This window comes from Equus asinus, chromosome 4 (genome assembly GCF_041296235.1).
Source record: "Equus asinus isolate D_3611 breed Donkey chromosome 4, EquAss-T2T_v2, whole genome shotgun sequence".
Classification (NCBI taxonomy): domain Eukaryota; kingdom Metazoa; phylum Chordata; class Mammalia; order Perissodactyla; family Equidae; genus Equus; species Equus asinus.
Window position 1 is genome coordinate 95,465,705 of NC_091793.1, and position 13,714 is coordinate 95,479,418.

The 13,714-nt window shown below is 40.6% G+C and overlaps 1 protein-coding gene across 12 annotated transcripts in view; it reads left to right on the plus strand.

Moving 5' to 3' along the window:
* The first annotated feature begins 317 nt into the window (after positions 1–317).
* Positions 318–13,714, plus strand: part of GALNT13 (polypeptide N-acetylgalactosaminyltransferase 13) — a 470,593-nt gene continuing 457,196 nt past the window's right edge. For 2 of the 12 annotated variants that reach the window (XM_070507780.1, XM_070507789.1), the window contains exon 1: positions 365–723. The gene's annotated coding sequence lies outside the window, so the exon portion shown is untranslated. Of the gene's footprint in view, positions 724–1,121; positions 1,560–13,714 lie in introns of those variants that run through there. The other 10 variants (XM_014831270.3, XM_070507775.1, XM_070507788.1 and 7 more) reach the window with 8 other exon arrangements.

The following is a 13,714-nucleotide window of genomic DNA, read 5'->3' on the forward strand; positions in this document are numbered from 1 at the left end:
CTGAGCGGCCACGGGTCTCAAGGCGCTCTTGGGGTAGAGGAGCCGACCCCACGGTTGCTCTCGGGGGCAGTGCCTGCCAAGTATCGCGGGACTTGTGCACATCGCTAGAGCGGTAGCTCCAGGAGCAGCTGGAGCGCGCTCGGTGCGCACCGCCCCAGCCCGGGGAGGAGCGGGCGCGGGAGGGAGGAGGGCTGGGGGTGCTGGTTACGTAAAGGATACTAGCCCAGTGAGAGGCCTCCAGGCTGGGGCTCCGGGAGGGGGAGGGGCCGCGCGAGGAGGAGGGGCTGGGAGGGAGCGGGCTGGGGGGAGAGGGGGGCGGGGTCCGGGGGCGAAGTGACCAGGCGGCGGCGGTGGCGGCGGCTCTGCTGAGGTGACAATGTGCTAGGAGCCCTCGCCTGGTCTCCCGCGCCTCCTCGGCCTCGGCTCCCTCTCTCGCCGCGCTCGCGGAGCCCACGAGCCCGCCGCTGCGCTATGAGGGCGCCTCTCGGGGGCTGGCTGAGGCCGGAGCCGGCTCGCTCTGCTCGCCGGCAAGTGTGAAGAGAGGCGCGGGCGGGGGCCAGGGCTGCGCGGCGCCCGCGGGCCGGCGCGGGGTCCAGGTGAGCGCGGGCTTGGAGCGCCCGGCACTCAGCGCGGCCGCCCGGCGCCTGCCCGGCTGGGTCGGAGGCTGAATTCCGCGCGCGGACCGCAGTTCCCTCTCCGCGGGATCCTTGGCCACGATCGCAGGTCTCCATCTCTGTCTTGCTGTCCCTCTGTTACTTGTGATTGTCTGGGGCGAGTCCCCTCTGGGCGGCCAGGGTGCTTGGTGGGCGCTGCAAAGTCTGCAGCGAGTGGCAGGGCGCGGAGCCGAGTGCTCCGGGCCGGTCCCGGGGCAGGGGCGCCGGCAGACCCGACGAGGCGGCCTCCCGGGCGCTCGGAGCGCGCTGGTCCGCTGCTGCAGGTGCGGAGAGAGCGGTGCGGGCGCGGAACTTTCTGCTGTCTCCCGCCCTCTACTCCGCTTTCTCCACTACCCGGAGCGGAGCTGGGGGGCAGTGGGCGCGCCGGCCACCCTCTGCGCCCTGGTGGCCCTCGGCGGCGGGGGCGGCTCGGCGTTCCCGCCCCGGCAACTTTCTCCCACCAGCTGCGGGCGGCCGGGGGCTGCGGGGCGCGGGCGCTTCTCCACGCTGACACCGGGGACGCTGTGTGTCTTGGTGGCTTCCTCGACGGTTGCCTTCCCCTCTCTCTGCCTTCCTTTGCCGCTCTCTTTTAGTGTCCCTCTGCCTCTCACTCTCTGTGCGTCTCCGATTCAGTTTCCTTCTCTGGCTCCCTCCACCCCCTCCAGGTCTCTCTGTTTCTCTCTCACTCTTTCTCTCTGTCTTTCTTGGGATGTCTCTGTGTCCCTGTTATTCTGTCTCTTCCGCTTGTCTCTCCGTCTTGCCGTATTTTCTGTCTCTGCCTCTCGCCGCCTATCTCTGTCTCCCTCTCTCATCTTTCCAACCTCATCCTTCCAACCACCAGCTCTCAGATCCCGAGGCGCCCTGGCCAGGGGAACACGCCTCGGCCCACCATCTGGGCACCTCCAGGTACGGAGATCTCCCTGCTAGGAGCCAGAGGGGGCGCGGGGATGGAGGCAGCTTGCAGCCTGCCCTTGTCTGAATGAGGGGCGCAAGGGCCAGCCTCCTCTTCCCGGGTCCGAGGGCGCTGCGCTGCCGCGAACCCGAGCTCACGGAGGCTGCTGGTCTGGACAGCGAAAGCTGCGGGCGCCCCTCCCCTTAGTCGGTTCTTTGCGATCAGTTCAATTTCCAGGCGGAGAGTCTACATCTCCAGCCTTTACAGGCAGCCACAGGAGAAGAGACAGTGGGCAGACAAACACAGAAGCTTCGGGATCCAGGAAAAACTAACCTCAAAAGGGTGGGAGCTTCCGTGAGGCAAAGGTGTTGCTAGCGGAGGAGAGGAGCATTGGGGACTGTGCTTTAAATTGCCCTAGCACTCAATCCTTGAGCGGTTTTCTTGAAAGAGATCGCGGTCCCTCTTCCCAGAAACACAGCGTAGAGATTTTATTTGCAGTGCTAAAGACACTTGGCCGCCCCAGTCCCCTGAAATTTCAGGTGTCCTTGGGGCTTTATATGAAGGCTGCCGTTGCTCAGGGTTGCTCCCTCACCCCCCCACCCCCACCTCGGTCGTGTGTGTGTGTGGGGGGGGGGGGCGTGCGTGTGTTTGCGTTCATGCCCGTAAGTGTTAAAAAAAAACCTGCTGGTTTGAGAATATTGAAAAGTAAGGTTAACCTACTGCTGACTTTCTTTGGACCTCTCACCTTCCCAGATCATTCTCCTTGCCTTGGCCCATGGCCTTTTCCTCATCTTGCCTTTTGCATTTCATTGCTAATCTTGCCTTTTCCCTGATCTCTACAAACTCCTCCTCTCCTGCAGAATTAGAACCTTAATATTGAAACCCTGTTCGAGTGACTTCAGAGGTGGATAGATTTGGAGAATTTTCATAGCCTAAGGCACGTACAGTTCTCTGCAGTTTGCCACAAACCAGCATTTCACATTTCTTTCTTATGCCCCTGCCCACCTTCAACTCCATTGAGAATTTTCACTGGCTGCTCCTGGTTGTTTAAATAAATGCTTTTAATTCACCCTTTCTGTGATGCTCATCCCATTCCAGGGCTTAAGCTGCTTGCTTAAGTGCAGCCACTGTGTCTCAGATCAGCTTTGGTGAGGAAGAAAAGAAAGCTTTTCCAAAGGAAGTACAACGCTGCTGCTGTAGATTAGTTCTGGATCCCCGAGTCCAGAGTGGGACCAGATTCTGTCTCAGATATGCAGACCCTATCGCAGTGTGAGAAAACTAGTGAATGCTTAATAAAAACTTGTTGGTTGATTGATTAGCATGCAGTTCCTTATAGGCTTTGAAATCACTCAGCTATGCTAATGAGCCTATATACGAGAAGCTGAATTCTGCCTCCTTTTTTTCTGTTTCATTTAGTCTTTTATGAATGGGAATTGAGGACTAGTAGCAGGGATGTTGAAACATGAGTCCTCTGTGTCTTTGTAGCTCATTCACTGCTTGAATTTGCCCCTCACTCTAAGTCTTTGACTTGGCTGATGTTTTCTAACAGTCACTGCAGAATTGGAGAATTGAGTTTAGAGGCTCTGGTGGGTGGCACCTCTCAACCTTCCTACCTGAAAGTAAGCTGAGACATGACACCATTTGTGGGTGAATACTTTTGTGTGGTTTTTAACAAGTGAAAAAGCCTGTCTTTTAATGTAAAGAACAGATGTATCAGCTTAAAATATTTGGGGGCTATAAATTGATCTGCAGATTGAATCACTTACCTTAAATAATTTATAGATTTCCTTACTGCTTCAGGTATATATGAGAGGTGTGATACTACATGCATATGAGAATTTGCTGAAATACCTGGAAATATAATGCCTCCTGATACAAGTAGTAGGAATCCGTGGGCTGCAATATTGCTTTTTTGGTGATATGGTCATCACCTCTTAAAACAGTTGGAGATTTACCATGAGTTTGTTGAGGAGCACGTTCAAGGCAAATTTGCTTTAAAAATATGACTTATAAATCACCTGATACTCTACCCAATTTTTTGTATTTAAAAATGGCAAAGACAGTGAAGGTGCAAATTCTGATACTTGTTGGGATATGCTCTGATTTCTTACTGATACAAATATCGAGACATATTTAACTTTTTAACTTAATGTGCATTAATTTCAGGTCACACAGTTATGTCAGAGTGAAATACATTTCCATTTTGCCTACTTGATTTTTAGAAGTGGTAATTGTAACAGGAACATTTCCGGGTAATAGAGACTGTGCAGGTTTTTAAAACCTTGGCATTTTAGGAAGAGAGTGAGAGAACAAGCAAAAAATGAATATTTTTTTCTTTCTGGTTGGGCAAATGAAGAGAATATTGGTATTTCTGAATAACAAGAAAAGTAAAGAAAATGATTGAGAGTAAAGTATGACCGAAGTCCCACCAAGTGAAATAAATAACAACACTTCCTGTCCCTGATAATAAATGTTCATTGTGCTTTATGAAAATGAACAGTTCCTATAGTTTTGTCTTTTAACTGATTTGCCTTATTAGATATAATAGTCTCAAGTGGCACCTTTTGCGATAAACAACACATTCTTCACCGACTTTTAATACATCTTCTTGGGTTTGTATCTCAAGGCCAGTAGTAGCAACATGTAGACATCTTAAATCTAATGAGATCTAACAGGGATCTGCTTTGAAGTCTGAGTGACCATATGCCTAATTATCGAGGAATTTTAACTAGGCTTTTGTTCTAAATTCTTCCTCCTGCTCTTGTCATCAGAATAAACACGTTGTTCTGAAACATCAAATCAAGACTTAAGTATGTATACTCATATTGACTTTGACAATCTATTTGATGATATTTTTTAATATCACTCCCCCCCACCTAACACACATACTCTAAACATATGTTTGACCACAAAAATCACATTTAAAGATCTCAGCACTGTCTCCTTTGGTAAATCATTTATCATTTTAACAGATTAAACTTTTATTTACAATTTCTATCTTAAAGCACATTGTTTAATTAAGGACTTCTGTCATTCAATTACAGGCATATATGTTTTTGAAGAATCAAACTTTTTTGACTGACATTTGATACTTAGAGAATTCAAAGAAATTTGTGAAAATGAATACACACATTAATTCAGTAGTAGTTGGACATTCACTTGGGGCATTATATGTAATTGTCTTTGGGAGCAAAGTATAAATCAAACAGACTTTATTCATTTGATACTTATTTCTCCTTGATTCAGATTTAGACCTATGTGTATGTTTTTGATGTAGTATATTTATCATAATATATTTAATTGATCTTAGCTTGATTACCAGGAAATAATTTCAGGTGACTAAAGACATCTGTGTGATTAATGACCCTTGTTAATGCATTAGCTAAAGTTCAGTTTTACCTGTGAGTTTTCCAGTTTTATTTTCTTAGTATGTTTCAGAATCTATTTATGTAAGCTGAAATTTCTAATTTTTAAAAGTTATTACAAGAGATTATTAAGTGATTGCTGGGGCTTAATATTTAAAATGTAAGTTAAAGTAGAGAGACATTCGTTTAGGGGCCCAACTTCACGCAAATGTCCACATAGTTATTGTCCTCATAAACTCTCAGGTTCTCTCCTAATGTTTACCGTATTGTAATTGTCCATCCTTCACAATAGACCTAAAGCAAGATGCAAAATATCCATTGTTAATAGTTATTTCATATTAGTGATTAATCCTCCCAATTTCACTTGAGAGGGATGTAGGCAAAGTAGTGACTGTTAGCATCACTGATATGAATATTTTGAAATCGTATTTTCTGTTAGGTGAGAAAATTAAACACACTGTCTGTAGTAAATATTCAGACTTCTTTTGTTTTTGTTTTTTTTTTTTAGCAGAACTTACTGTTAAGATAGATGGGAACTGTCCAAGATATGTCGTATCAGGCTTTTAACACCGTGCGGAATTAATTGAGACTCTGTTTGATACGTTAAACTACATTGAATTGTCACTTAAATCTTATTGAAGCTCTTGTAGAACATTATAGGAGGAGTGTGATTAAGCTGTTGGTTGGCACTTTGGTGAACATAATGCATGTGCTGAGTAGCCACTGTTAACAGAAAGAAGAATTTAAAGCATAGCCTGCACATTCAGAATCATCGAAATTATGCCTCAGAGATAGTCGTAAATGTCAACTTAGTATCTTACCTAATAGTAATTACCTTGATATTATAAACACAGCATCTCTTTTTTTGTTAAAGAGTGGGTTTTGACATATGGAGAGGATTATCTTCTTGTAGATCAGAAGCGTAATAACCGACTTTATTTCCTTTTGAGGTTTTTATTATATAATTAGTTTCAGATACAGAGGATGAGATTTATATGACTATCAAGACCCCTATGCAATCCTACCATTAGTCTAATAAAAAAAATAGAAAAAAATACTTGGAAACAAATATATATGAAGGTATAGCCATTTCATTTTATTTATGAGGGAGTTAAAAATGGTGAATTGAATTATAAATTGATAAAATAACTAAAATTTATTGGATACTTACTTCGTACTTTGGTTAAGTAAACATATGACAGGTCTTACCATATTTCATCTTCATAACCAAACGAGTAGTAAGTAGTATTACTACCCCCATTGTATAAATGAGGACTCACTTGCCCCAAATCACACAGCTAATGTGTATTAGGGCCAGGGATCACATCAGTTCTTTCTGTCTCTGAGGCCAATGCTCTAATAGTTCTCGGTCTGAAATTTTCACTAATAAAATTTTTTTAAAAATGAGTGCCAACTTCCATGTGAACATTTTCTTTTGTGGAGTAAGAATAATTTAAAAAGTCTACTTATATTACCATCATATTATAAGAGTGGACATTTTAACACCAACCAGGACGGCAGAGCTGAATCTCAAAATATAATTCTTAAATTTAGATTTCTGTGCGTTTTTCTTCATTGCATTTATTTTTCTAATTTAACAAAGACTGATGAAAATTTCACTTTGATCTGGTAATTTATTTCACTGCATTCTGTAGACTGTGCTCGGGAACCCTTCTTAGTCTGAACCAGTATAATATACTGTCTACACCGTGGACCCCGTGCATCCACACAGCACAGGCCAGCATGATTGTCATATCCATGACTTGATGAGACATAGCACTTACAGTTATTCCATTCTCTTTCTAGTTGCAAGTCTGGGCAATAAAATTTGGACCTAGGAAAGATGCTAGCAATTGCTCTAGCCTCAGTTCACTGTCAGTGTCTGTTGAAAGGAGTAGAGGATTGGAGATGACCTGTTCCTTTGTGGTAGTTAACCACAAATAACTATCACTAAGATGGTGCCAATCTTTGTCCTTGGACAAGGAAACAGTGCTGGGCAAAAACAAAAGGAGCATGTCTTTCTTAAGAACTTATTCCTCTGTCTTTCCCCCCTAACGAGTGGTCTCAACCTTTGGGGATCGGTTTGCTGCTGTTTGACTTTTTTCTTTGCCTTGGTGAGGAGGAAGAAATGTTGCTTTAGGTACGAAAGAAAATATCAAAGCTAAACTTCTAACTGCTTTTGTAAAACTGACTGATGCTGTTAAATCCCAAGTTACTTTGGATAGTGACTATTGTGGTCACCGAGAAGGAAAAGAATGCTGATGGGGTGTGTGAAATGTAGCAGAATTGACCTAAGGCATTGTTTAGTGTCATTGCTAACAAACCAGTTTGTAAGTTGGAATTACCTAAAGAGGTTTTAATTTTTGTTCGTTTGTGTGTTTGTTTTAATATCGGTTGTCAGATCCCATTGATGCACATTCTCATTTGCCTGGGGGCGGGGGTCCACAGAATCTAACTTTATCACCATTTTTCTAGGTGATTCTGATGTACAGTGAGGTTTGAAGCAACTTGATCTAGTACATCATTTTTCAGGTTTACTTATTTTTATTTATTTAACAAAATATAGAAGTTACTATGTTCTGTACACTGTTCTAAATGCTTTACAGATATTAATTCATTTAATCATAACAACCCCCAAAAGTAGGTTTTATGAGTATCTTCGTTTTAAAGATGAAGGGATTGAGACACAAAAGGTTGAGTAATTTGTCCACAGTAAGCTGATAAGTGGCAGGTCAAGGACTGTGCTATTTTGATGAAATGATTAAAATGACCTGCTTTAAGTCACAAATCTTGAAGTAGCGGAATTGAAAATGGAACCCAGATTTCTATTTCTTGTTTTCTATTTAAGTTTTACCTTTAAAAGTGAAGGAAGAAAATCTGACCAACAAACCCAGGTTCTAGAGTTGGAAACAAGATGTTTACCTTTTAGAAGTCATGGACCAGATTCAGAAAGTAAGTTACTATGAAGGGGATGGTAAACATGGAAAAGTCAGAGTGGTTTTCTTCAAGTAGCTTCATTATTGTCTCTAGTTAGTCGCAGACCCCTGACCCCCCAAAAAGAAAACAAAATACGTAACAAGAAATTGACACATAATGATGCAGACAGGAAGAAAACAATTTTAAATCTGTAACTAAATAAGATTTCTATATATAGACTTCCATCTGTAATGAAGATCTGCATCTCTAATCTAATAAGCAATAGCCTATTTTCCTTCAATACTGCTGATAGTTGTTTAAATTAGTTACATTAGGAAATATTCATATCTATGAAAGGATTGGGGAAATCCTACTGAAACTACTGTACTTTTTCCTCAAGTATGTTTTTTTGGTAAGCTTTTTATATGATGGAATAATTATAGTTATTTGTAATCACGGGTAATCTGTCAGAACTGATGTATTAATTTTTGGTGAGGTGCATTTTCTCCTTATTTCTGGTCTTCTCAGTTGATTTTCAGCAATTTTCTGTTAACTTAATATTTTTGTTTAATGCACTAAGACAGTGTTTTAATATGACTTTTCTAAAGTCTTTTTAAAAAATAAATGTTATTTTAGGCTGATTCATACTTGATTACAGTATATAAATTATTTGAATTATATACCCCCAGTAATGAGTCACTCCACCTGTCTGGTTTTTTAAAGAAATAAAAATCTGCACTTAAAAACACTGATGTTGGGGCTGGCTCTGTGGCCGAGTGGTTAAGTTCGCGCGCTCCGCTGTGGCTGCCCAGGGTTCGGATCCTGGGCGCGGACATGGCACTGCTCGTCAGGCCACGTTGAGGCAGCGTCCCACATCCCACAACTAGAAGGACGTGCAACTAAGATATACAACTGTGTACAGGGGGGTTTGGGGAGATAAAAGCAGAAAAAATAAAAAAAGATTGGCAACAGTTGTTAGCCCAGGTGCCAATCTTTGGGGAAAAAAAGAAAAAAAGCAAAGATTTGCAACAGTTGTTAGACCAGGTGCCAATCTTTAAAAAAAAACAAAACAAAACACTGATGTTTTCAGATTCGGTAAATGAAGCAAGGGTGTATGGGATTTCTGACTAGCCTAGTTTTGAAACTCAGTACAGTCTTTTCTCTTTTTCTCAGCAAATTCCACCTCTTTTTATGGATCCTCAAGGTTCATATTTCTTTGATTCTCTTGATAGCTCAATCTCAAATGAGACTATACATCACTTGTCCCGAAAAATATTATAGATACCAGCCTGTCCCTTATAATGGTTCAGATTTTACCCATATCCTATAGATTTTCAGTGTACCTTTGTATTTTCTTTTTAAGTAAATGCTGTGTTTATCATTTCTAAATACTCTTTTTCTTTTGTATATTTTCCTCGCCCCTCCCTTCCTGTCTTCCTTCTTCATGGTGCTCTCTACTTTAAATTGTGTCTCTTCTATGGCTTAATAAATCCTCATGTGGCAGTATTGGACTATCTATTTGTGCTTTTGATTCTGTAAGAAAAAAAGGTAAATAAAAAACAGCTTCTGTTCATTTCAGCACTTAGTCTGTAAGAAGGTAAGAGACAGACGCTCTAGCTCTTGCATCTGGGTCATTTAGCAGGAGGCTGGGGATGCTAAACTCACATCTCATTACCTTTGTCTACTTTTAGAATTGTGTGCTTGGGCCCTGTGGTCAGTTGGCAGTTGGCAGGCCTATGGCTCCAAGGGAATGCTGTGTTTTTTGAGGGGATGCCAATTTCAGTTGCCACACAGTTCTCACATTGCTTGGTCAGATAGTCCTTATAAAACATCCAATATATGTTTCATTATTAACTCTACGTTATTGACTTCATGTCAAAAATTCATCGTGATGTTAGTTGATAGATTGTGATGAACAATTTTAATAATTATATTCTGTGGCTCCCACTCCCTGACTTTGGGATAGTATTTCTTCTACTTGGTAAACCTAGCGCAGACATCTTGTCACAGATTTTAAGAGTTTTATTGTTGTGCACTAAGTTGAGATGAATCGTAGGTAATTGGATGGTGCAGCTGAATTAACACATTGAATTGCTAGTTATAAGACACTTCATTTGCTGTTGCAGGCAACAATAGGCCCATTTTGCTTCTACAATGCACAAATTCTTATTATCTATATAATTCTAATTCAAGTGGGATAACATGTATGCATCATTTCCATTTCTTTTGTAAGGACAAATAACCTCCACTAATGTAAGATATTTGCGACTATCTCATTAAATAATTTTGAACTTCAATAAATCTTTTTTTTTGAGAATGTTAATCAGTTGTCTCATTCCCTACAAAAAGGATAGATTATAAGGCAATTCAGAAACATGAAATCAGTAGTGTTACTTTTACCCTTTGTACCTTAAGATCTGCGCAGATGTGCAATTTGTATTTATTTCACCAGAGAGCCTTGTTTGAATCATTCTGAACAGCATTTTTGCCATGATGACTGGTGATATGCAACAGCATAATAATTTTGTTTGTTCTTGGGTTTTCTTCATTTTGGGTGTTTTAAGGGTAACTTCTCCAGGTTAGCAGAATTGCGTTTAAACAAGCAAGTATCGACTGTAAGAAGAAGGATTGAGACTTACCTTTATCTAAACCTCCTCCTTGAAACCTCATTAATTTAAGCGTCAAATTAAGGGGTTAAAAAGATAACAAATTGTTAAAAACTGGACGAAGTGAAGCAAGGCGGAGGGAACTGACTAAGATATGGGGGAGTGGCCTGAACTTGAGGAGAGAGCCACTCCGCCCTGAACAAGCCCCCAGCAGCTTGAGGCTCCATAATGCCGGAAACATAGAGGACAGAAGTGAGACTCTGGACTGAAACCAAATAATTAGTCCACATGTGTAGATGGAATAGTCAGCCTTATATTCGCCAATTCTACCTCCTACGTGAACATCCCCACAGCAAATTTTTCTCACTAGCCCTTTCCCCATCCCCCCTTAACACATACTAATGGAATTACGTGCACTGCTGAGGGGCCATGAGGGCAACTAGGGCTACATCTTAGAACCAGAGAATATAGTCCCTTTTATTTTGGCACTTAAAGTCTTTAAGCCTAATGATCAGCAACTTGCTTATCCTAAAGCAAAGTCTTCTAATTAACAAGACCCTCTCAAATACAGAGGGCTCAGCATTTCTATTCCTTCACTCTTAAATATAAAACAGCAACTAGGGATCGCCAGATATTTAAGAAATAATGTAAGAAAACAATATTAAGAAAAGTCTGTAACATGCCAAAGAGAGACCAAGATAAATGAAAACCAATAACAATAAAGTCATCTTGCAGGGAACATATAATTAAAAGATCATAAAAGAGACAAAAACATTAGAATCCTTGAAGATATCCAAGAAAATATTGCATTTGTAAAACAAGGGGATGATATGGAAAAGACAATAAGTGAACAAGAAAAACTTGGAAATTAAAGTTATTCAAATCAATAGTTTAAGGGGAAATTTGTAATTTCAAATAGAGAAAATCATCTCCACAATGCAAACAAAGAGGAAAAAAAGGAAAATACAGGAGTCACAGTGAATGTCCTTGAAGTGTGATTCTTACTAACTGGAGTGATGTAAGGAAACAAAAAATATAGTTAGAACAAATATTAAAGAATTAATAGAATACTCAAATTTCTGAAGAAAGGTGATTTGCAACTCAAAATTTCATATCCATTCAAAATATCAATCAAGTGCAAGGGTAGAATAAAGACATTGTCAGACACATAAGGACTATCAAGATAATTTCCTCAGATGTAACCTTTCTAACAAAATTACTTGAGGTCGAATCCATCAAAGTGTAATTAAAAGAAAGGGAAGGACATGGCCTGATAGCTACGAGGTAGTCCTAGAAATCTGATGTAGGATTAGTGTAAAAAAATGGAGGACTTTGGCTGGTAGGAGGCTCTGGGACAAAAAGAGGACATTATACAGCATTTAATGTTCCAGAAATATTTGAAAAGACAAAAATAGTGCAAGAGGAAAAATGGTAGAAATTTCAGGAAAAACAAAAGAATATGCAAGAAAAGAAAGTAATTGTAGAACTTTAGTCAGCCCCAAAGTGAACAATATTTTTATATTAATTAAATATAAATGGTATTTACTGGTTTTCGACTTTTAGTGTCAATCTTTAGATAAACCATGGAAGATGGACAACTGCAAATATTATCAACGATGGCAATGTTACAGTAAACATTCAGGTGGCGAGAGGGTGGGAGTTAGGTATGGGGGTATGGGGGTTGGAGAAAGCAGAAGGAAAAGGTCAGGATTGGACCGTTAGCATGTTGAAAACGGGGTCAAGAGATAGTGTCTGTAGTTGATATAGGGAATATCAGTGATGATATATTCCTTAAAGTTACAAAGCTAACCCAAAAGATGAATAATGACTATATTAAGAGGAACAGGATGGAGAAGTGGGGAGTGTGGCAAATAAAATAATTTAGATAATGTCTAGAATACTTTGGGTCCATTTGTTTGGTCAAAGTATGCTTTAGTTTGATTTTTAAAAAATGTAGTTGCTTTTAGGTGGGTATGTACTCTCCAGATTTCTACAAATTCCAGTCACTTTCTATTGAATAACTTTGGTCCATAAAGACATTTGAATTTAAGGCTTCTATTGTAGAGCTAATAAACAAAATGATTTCCTCTGGGGAGAGGAACTGGTTGGGGCTGGGGAGGGGGCTGCACTGTATAAAGAAATAGAAATACTCGGGACTTTTGTTATTAAACACAGCAGCAGTGATGCCCCACAGTATTGTAAAGATCAGGGGGCTAAGATGAGAGAATTGGATTGTAGTTCTGATAAAGCCGTTAGTAAACTCTGAAACATGTCCTTTAAGTTCTCTGGATCTCAGTTTCCTCATCTTTAAAATGAGGCAGCTGGTATAAGAAGTATCCAGTATCTGTCTATATTCTAGTGTTTCCTTTATGAAGAAGATAGTCCTATCATTTTCTTTGAGAATGAAATGAACTATAGTTTTTCTAGGTATGGTAGGTCTCCAGACTGGCTCAGGGTTCTGACTTGCTCTAGCTCCTTACTAGAGTAAAGGTATTAATTGCCTTTTTAACAATGCTCCTCCTTCTTCTTTAAGTGTATTTCTTTACCTTGTGTCTAACAGAATTGACCACTCAAATCAGAATCATGTATGTTTAGTTCTATTGATCTGTAATAGTCACTTCCCAAATAGGATTGTTTTGATAGAATTTTTTCCTTATTCAAGACCTTATTTTCTTATAATTTAAAAATATATAACCTTTTTGGTTAAGGAAAAAATGCATAGCATTACTAAATAATTCTTTAAATGATCCTATCTCCATTCTACCTCTGTTTTCCTGAACATTTTAGTAGCGCTAAACAATAGGTTTAAACAACATTTTGTAGTGGTTTCCAGACAGAGACAGTAAATTTTACAGTCCTTTGTGTTATTAAATTACACCAGTTACTGTGATTACCTGATGTGTCTGCAGATTCACAGAAGAATTGATAGATGAAGGATGGCCATTTCAACGTTACACAGATGTGAAGATATTGCCATCTTAGATCAGCAGCTGCTCTTGAAGTTCTCACTGCTTCTTATTGTTTGGGCTAACACTTTAATTTTGTAGCTAATCGGAAATAGTTGCTTTTAAGATGCTAGCTAATGCTAATGAATGTGAGAACACAGATGGGTCCCACAAGAAACTTCTAACCTGCTGGTTCTTGGAAGAATTCTATGTGTGTGTGTGTGTGTGTGTGTGTGTGTGTGTGTGTGTGTATGCTTTAGCACCTTTTAACTATGAACATCAATTCAGCAAATTAAAAGAAAATTGCAGTAGCTTCCTTATAGAGAGATGGAAATAA